Genomic DNA, 8,998 nt, shown 5'->3' with positions numbered 1-8,998 from the left:
AAACCATTTGAGACACATAAACATGCAGACCCTATGAAAACCATTTGAGACAATAAATTTATATTATAAAAATATAAACTGTTGTTCAGTGATTTCACAAAAGAAGGAAGAACAGGTGTCTCAATTGGATGGTGTTGGTCATTTCATGGTTCGTCACGGAGCTCAACAGGAAGATAGAAGAACTCTTGAAGAAAGAAGGTATGATGCATATATTATTCTTCTGATATATGAACTAAAAATATACCCGTGTGATAACTCTCTGATACAACATGACTCGGTTTATATGTCAATATCTCTAACTCTGACAAAAAAAACATACATATACAATTTATACGTTTAATACAGATTTTATAAGAAAATATCCTTTAAATATCTCCCTTCCCCTCACTGTGTAATATAATTGTTTTATAATATCTCCCACCTGACTATACAACTCTACTACTTGGCTAACAATCATGAAATGTTACTTGCAGCAACGGCGAAAGAGGAAGAACTAGATAAAGAATCATTGGAAGATTATAAGGAAAAAATCGAAGCAGAAAATTTGACTGAGTTGGATAAAATGAAACTTTTAGTCAATTTGAGCGAGATAATACTAGGAAGTTTTTATCTAAAAAAATAATGCTAATAATACTAGGAAGTTTTATAATAAATAATAATAATAATAATAATAATAATAATAATAATAATAATAATAATAATAATAGACATATAATTAATTAATATGGCTTACCCAAGCGGCCTCAACTTAGCAGGGAAAGAAGAATGAGAATCTACAGAACTATCAGAAACTGAGGGTGGAGACTGCTAGGTGGTGGAACTAGAATCATTTTATACTAATAATAAATAATATAATAATAATGTATAATAATACTAATTATACTAGGAAGTTTTGATCTAAGGATAATTTAAAAAGAGAGGAATTTCTATATTTCTTGCTGAGAAGCAGGTACTAAATACAAATGTAATCAATAGAAACATCTACGGGAAGGGCTATTCTAAATAAGTGCAGGGTTGTGTGGTGTGACTCTTGAAACAATGTCATCCATTGTTAGTGTGTGTTCTACACTTGCTCAAAATAAGTACAAACGACGCCATGACAAATCTGCAATGAAGCGTTTGCCAGAACTTTGGAAACAAAGTCCAACATCATCCAGAAGTGATAGTGGAAAATGAGGACGTTAAGATTCTCTGGGATTTCATGATTCAATGTGACCGAGAGATAACTCACAGGAAACCAGATATTGTGGTTGTGAATGAAAAGAGCAATGAATGCCAAATTATTAATGTGGCTTACTCAAGCGACCTCAACTTAGCAGGGAAAGAAGAATGAGAATCTACAGAACTATCAGAAACTAATGGTGGAGACTGCTAGATGGTGGAACTAGAATCCTTTTATCGTGCCAATCATCATAGGTGCGCTTGGTGCAATTTCAGTTGATCTTGAGAAACAGCTGAACTCTTTTGGAATCAAGTACAATACCACCGTACTCCAGAGGTCAACTCTGCCTGACACAGAAAATATCCTACGCTACGTGTTTTCCATCTAACTTACCCTTTGATTATGCTCACTAGCTTTTGTGTAAAAACCCGCTCTGGAGTGAAAAATTAACCGGTGTCGAGCATTACAGTACTGTGAAGTTTACAAACACAATAATAATAATAATAATAATAATAATAATAATAATAATAATAATAATAATAATAATAATAATAATAATAATAATAATAATAAACTGAATCCCTAATAACGGCGGCACAAGATAACTCAATAAGAACCAACCACATCAAAGCAAAGATCGACAAAACACAAGAAAACAAAAAATGCTCTGTGGACAAAAAAAGCGAAAAGATAAATCATATAGTAAGTAAATGCAGCAAACAAGTTCAAAAGAATTACAAGAATAGGCATGACGAAGTGGGAAAGGCAATACACCGGTAATTGTGCAAACAACTGCATCTCGAACGCTCAGACAAATGGTACAAGCATAAGCCAGCAACAGTGGCAGAAAACGAAAATCACACAATCCTATGGGACATGGACATACAAACTGGTAAACCCATCCAAGCAAGAACACCGGATGTCGTAATAATTAACAAGAAGAAAAGTCCTGCCAAATCAAAGACTTTGCTGTTCCAGCTAATCACAGGATAAATATGAAAGAAAAGGAGAAACGGGGCAAATACACAGTACTAGCCAGAAAACTTAAAAGAAATGGATAATAAAAAAAATCAAGATAGTACCTATAATAGTAGGAGCACTAGGAACAATTCCGAAATCTTAGAAAAAAGAATGGGATAAATTGGAATCAGAGGAATGGCTGGAAAGATACAACAAAGAACAATAATGAAAACAGCTGAAATATTAAGGAAACCACTTGAACGCGGAGACTAATACACATGAGCCACATACACGGGTCAGACGAGCTGCTGCAGAGAAAAACCATGAAGAAGCGTTACATGGAAACAAGAGCATTTAACAACATATCTATAAGTTCTGTATGCTATAAGAAGAGATGGAGAGTACTGGAAAACTGGGGAGACTTGTTGTCACCCAGCTTCCAGCGAACACCACAGGCTGTTTTCAAGGGGAGATCCTTTATGACCTGTGTGAAAGCCCCTTGTGAGCCAATAATAATAATAATAATAATAATAATAATAATCAGTCCCGATAAACATGAGAGAAATAGAATCAAAGAAAAGACTGAAATCAGCTCAAATCTTAAGGAAAATCCTCAAATGCGGAAACTAACCCACTTAAACTACAGTCACATAGAAACTGCGTAAAGAAGAAGAACAAAAAATTGAAGGACCACCACATCAATCAAGGAAGACTAGAAACTGCAGGAAATCTGTTACACTATGCCTCCCCCAGCACAGAAATCATCAGCCTCGGCTGATACCACATAAAATAGGCGTCAAGGATAAAAAAGATTAAAGTATCAAAAAGGAAAAGCACTAAGCAGACCTCCACTGTATTATTGTGATGAGTACTATGACCTTGGAGAGGATTACTACCACTCAAATTCTAAGGCAGACCAATGGTTGGCGCTAGGGGAAAGTCAATAGCAAGCGCCTGTTGCGATAGCCTAAACTCATTTGAAAAGGTTATCAAAAGAGTCACAGAGTACTAGAAATTTGGGGAAACTTGTCACCTAGACTCCATCTCTCTCGGGGGCCTGTTTTCGCTTAGTGAGTACGAATAATACTTAAGTACACTAATATGATCGTAAATTGTTTATTAACTTATACCAAATTTGGCATATATTTCCTGTGTACGTCAACAGTAATTAAATAGACTAATCAAAGCCTTAACCGACCAACAGTATATGCTAAGGTAAAACTACAATACTGAATCTTTTTGGCTCGTAATGACATAAAAACAGCTGGACATTCAATTAAGTAGCTGACATTGGAACCATCTGTGGAAATAAAGAAATAGCTAGAAGCCATGTTCAATATTATTACGTTTCTCTTAGAAAACATTCGAGTGAATATTCGAGTTTCGAAGTTCATTTAAATTTATCAATAATAAAATAACCTTTAAAATACTTCGGAATAATCACAGTCATTAATAGTTCTAGCTTAATGTCAAATGCCGGTCGTGCGTTGGTATTATGTTATGCCAAAACATATCGATTGCCTTTTTTACGTATAAGGTCATCGCCTTCAAGTTATAATAGGCTGTCATCTATGTCAGACGTCGAGAAACGACCAAACAAACTGGCCCCTTGGTCTTCTGGCCGATCATGTGACCACAGGAAACCGGCTTCATTTGTTTGTCGCAGTGATATTTTACGATTTTGACAGGTTTATTTTTCTGGCCACAAGTCTGAAATAATCACAAAGCAGTAAAAAAGAAATTTAAAAAAAAAAACGAAAATCTCATCGAAATAGAATAGGTCCTCTGTCATTGTCAAATATCGAATGACTTCTGTCATACTAGGTGTGTCCAAATGATTTAGAGATATTAAAAAATTTGGCCTCTGGGTTTTGAACAACGAACAGCTAATTTAAGAGTAACACATTAGGATAAATATCCCGGATCAGACTAAGTTTGGATGTGAGCGTAATTTATCTGTGAAATAAGGAATTAAGCCAGTAAAGACAAACAACAGAAGTCAGGTATGAAAGCATGAATATAGTGCAGTTCACAAAAAATAAACTGCATGTGATTGTTGAAAACACAAAACTTACCGGTTTATAGAAAGACTAGCATGGGTGCCCGGCGTTGCCCGGGTGTTTGGATGTGTATTCTGAGCAAAAAAAAAAACTTTGACCCCTATTATGACCCTTTAACATTTATTGTTTTGGACTCAAATATAGCTATTAAGTTAGATCCATGTGCAAAGAACATATATCTAAAATTGTAAGTGTTTAGACACCAAATTGTCGGAGGAGTTTGGTAGAGTTCTCAAAGGTTAAATCGTTGAACTTTGACCCCTTAACAGCCAAATTTCTGACCCAAAACCGATCACATAGATTTTCCAAAATCTCAGTACCCTGTATATCAAATTTTGAGTCTGTAGACTTAAAATTGACAGAATTATTGCGTAGGGAAATGTACACAGACACACAGACAGACACACAGACAGATACACACACAGACACACAGACACACAGATACACAGACACGTTCACTTTTATAGCGTGATTCTAGATCTCTTAACCTTAGCGTGATTCTAGATCTCTCCCGATATGTTACTCATCCGAGAATTGATTCGAGATATCGTCTTTTGGTGTATTGTTCTTTTGAATCGACTGTGTATTCTTTGACAACTAGGCTCAATTTTGAACTTCATCTAGAATAGCCGATCAACCGACCTCTAGATTGATACCAAATAATCCAGTAAAGCATATCATATGGATATATATATATTTTTTAACTATAAGTTGTGTTTGCACGTCTTCGCATTAAAGTTCTCCCGTGTTTCTTAAACAATTAGTATGCAGTTCTATTAATTGTATTATTCGAACTATGTTCTAATCTCGAGTGTTATTTTCAAAACGTTCCGGCCGATGTAATTTCGACTTTCTTCATGTGTATCTCATCAAACTCAGAAATCTCTCTGTCGAACTCCAGAATCTACATGTATATTCCAACAGAACACTTTATTTAATCCACGGGGGGGGGGTATGTAACATGCCCTCTTTCTGTCAGCCATGACAGCATAAACGACTTAAGCAATTCAGAGTTATATTCTGAGTATCGCCTACACTGAAGATTGAACCATAAACCTCTTGAAGAGTATCACTTACAGAAACATTTTTTAGTCAGATATTTTCAATTAAAGCTTGGATAAAGGTTGTTTTTAATTATTTATTTCATAGATCGAATAGAGACAAGTGTGGATCACATCAAATTCATTATATCGTTTATCGTTTTCTGGTGTTGTCGATTTGCGTGACTTCATTTTTTTTTTTTTTTTTTACTTTATTAAAGAAGGCGTGGTCATGCTTAGCGTGATTCTAGATCTCTCCCGATATGTTACTCATCCGAGAATTGATTCGAGATATCGTCTTTTGGTGTATTGTTCTTTTGAATCGACTGTGTATTCTTTGACAACTAGGCTCAATTTTGAACTTCATCTAGAATAGCCGATCAACCGACCTCTAGATTGATACCAAATAATCCAGTAAAGCATATCATACACTCTTTTCTGAAGACATTTATATAGCTAAGAAGCTGCGATGGTTTTAACATGCTACAAAAAGGCATTAGTGCAGTAGCGTGTAGGAAGAAAGGGTGACGGAGCAGTGGGTCCGAGTATTCAAACTGAGAGGAGAGCATCTTTCTTTCTCATAAGTTTTTACAGTGTTAGAACTTATCTTGACCTCAAGAATCACCAGACTTTTGCAATCCATCAATGTGCTACTCAACGATCTATTATAACTTATAGATTGGAAATCGATGAATATACATAGAAAAATATATTCAGGTTATCATGGAAGAAATACTTAAACTATCTGCGTTTTATTCGATTTTTTGACAATTTTATGTACTTCTTTATACACAGATAATTGAAGTTTTCGATCAATATTTTAAAAATAAAAATCTGTGTTGTTCACGAATCAATTTGGAAATTGAAAAAAATACAACGATTGTACGTAAAAGGATTGCTCACAAATTACGTTTCATCGAGTACTGGTTCACACGTGTTTTATAAAAAATTCTTTAAGGAGCTAAAAAGAATAATATTTCAAGCCAAAAAAAATTTAGCCAACGAAAAGTGTAATATCCGACTGAGACGACAGCAATTATTCTCAGTTTGTCAAAAAAAATATCGCTAAAGGAATGCGAAAACTAAAGGACAAAATAAAGGAACGAAGGTTACTACGTTGTCGAAAGTAGACGCAAGGTCCACTAGAGTAGCAGGATATTGTCAGGTTAGGGTTAATAAACATAAATCACATAACAATGATTACTTACAGAAAAAATAAATTATACGCACAACGAAGCAATAAAGAATACATTAGCCACACATATGTTAACATTAAACCACGATTTTAATGCATAACTAGGATAATCAAACATGCACACAAAACACAACTATAACCAATAACACTGGTTTACAAAAATAAATTTTTGGTCTGAGGCAAGAATAGGGGGTAGTTGTTTTTGTTAATTTGTGCTAAATTCAAATTTATAAATAGTTTTGCTCTATCACCTCTAGTTTTCTGGCTTTTAAATAGTCTTATTTTAGTATAAACATAGAATATATGTGCATATTTCAAGAGTTGCAGCAGCTTATAACAGATCAATCAGGATAGATAAAGAGCACTGATTGAATCAATAAGCTTTGATGACACAATTACGCAATTCAAATTACCACAGACAGTCAAAAATGTGTTTTCTTAGAAGATCTGGTGTATTTTGCCTCCGAGATGTAACGCAAGAGCATTCAGCAGAAACCTTTCATCATGCCGGGGTTCCATTTGCCTCAATAGTTGCTCTCCATCTTTTTGGTGGATTTTTTCCTGTATTGGGGGAATCTTTTTCCATGCTCATAACTCACTGCTCCAAGTAGCATGGTTTACAACAGATGTGTAGAGCCCAAGACTTGTCCTGATCACCAATTTTACAGTCAAAACACTGAAAACAGGCGGTTCTAAAGAGCGAAGTGAGTGTTCGTTGCTGTGCAACTGTTATGAAGTTCCCACAGACGTTGCAGAAAGAATTGGCCTTGTTGAGGCATCCTCGACGTCTTGACGTGCTTGAAGCCATTGGAGAATCTGAAAATATAACAAAGTAAAACTAAATCATATGAAAGGCAAGAAAATGTGCATTTGAGAAACCCAAAAATGTGTAACACGATAGTTGAGGGGCACCAGCCTCCTGTGCTGCTTGCGAGACAACCTCTTGCAAATATTGCCAGAGCACTACTGAAACTGCCATAATCCGTCTTGATATACTACAATATATATATGTGTGTGTGTGTGTGTTTGTGTGTGTTTGTGTGTGTTTGTGTGTGTGTGTGTGCATAATCTGTAATGCTATCATTTACATTAATTAAAAATAAGCCAGAAGTCTCACAATATTGGAATTAACCCTGAATTCATATACGCCTTCATGTACCTTATATGCACAAAATGCACAGAATATACACTATGCATATCTAAAAAAAACTATGGTGATGAATATAAACGGATTTCAAATTAGGTAAAATTGGGTATTTTTGTGCTTGCCTCATTTTCCTTTTAAACCAGTGTAATTGAAAACAGTTTTACTTTCTATTAAAAACACACATAGTCAACGATCAGACTTCTTTCCAATAGCACCATATATAAGCGACTACAGAAAATAATGCCACTAAATAGCGACTAAATGAACAAACATGAAATCTTTGAATTTTGGATAAAAATCTAATAATCCAATTGCACATACATTTGACGTTTTACCATCGACTGTCTACAATCTTTCTTTTCTCATATACCCACCATTCTTCTACGCTTAGCCACATTTTAAGAGTGACCTCTCCTATGTGCTATCTTTATCTCCTTTCTTTTTTTCTATTTCGCTCGTCCTTCTCACCCTTTTCACCCTCTTTCCCTGTACACTCACTGCTCTTAATTCTATTAGTACATTCACTTTGACTTCATTTCCAGAAAAACTTTTCGTAATTAAAATGTAATATCGAATCAATAGAAACATTTTTTCTATTTTAGTCTGTTATTATCTTTTTTCATTATTTCTATGTTTATTAACACACGCACGTTTTTATTTAAGATTTGAAATATCAAAAAGTGCATAGCATTTATTATAGAAAGGTATATACACATGCGTGATACATAGATCTATTTAGATATTGTTTTAAACTTTTATACAAGTTTCAACCCTATGGGTTTGGTTGTTATTGGAAGTGATTTTTTTAATTGACGTGAACACGAGAATATTTCAATTAAAAGTCAAATATGAATAGGTAAAATTATAGAGGAATAAAAGGCGAATCGAATGAGGTATAGATTGTTTAAACAGTTACATAAAATTTAGCTTAAATTTGCAGTTTTTGAAAAAAATACAAGTGCGGACTTTCTTTTTGCCAGCACTGTATGTAAAATCCACGTGAAATTTACTTACGTGGAATAGCACACTTCTGCCGTCAGAATGAAAGGAGATTCTCAATGTATTGAGGCAGGGTTCGAGGTAGAGATAATCAGAGAATCACAGTCACAGTCACAGACGAAAGTCGGACAGCGACTCTAGTATACTGATTCCCTTAGAGGTGAAGGGGAGAAGAGTAGACTATGTAGCAATACAAGCTTGAATTCCTGAGTCATCAATCAGCCGCCTGACGAATAAAAGAATCACCATCTATATTTTGTAACTGTTTGTCTTCGTGTCATCATTACAACTAAAAATTAAATGTCTTTTGTTTATCATCATCTTGTAAACGACAATTTGTGTAATTCTCTCAAAGTATTATGTGTCCTTCGCCATCATCAATAATGTATCTCCTACCTATATATATATATATATATATATATATATATATATATA

This window comes from Euprymna scolopes, chromosome 11 (assembly GCF_053919585.1).
Source record: "Euprymna scolopes isolate OS-2025 chromosome 11, ASM5391958v1, whole genome shotgun sequence".
NCBI classification, from domain to species: domain Eukaryota; kingdom Metazoa; phylum Mollusca; class Cephalopoda; order Sepiida; family Sepiolidae; genus Euprymna; species Euprymna scolopes.
The sequence above is the reverse complement of the archived record's forward strand: the minus strand, read 5'-3'. Positions refer to the sequence as shown.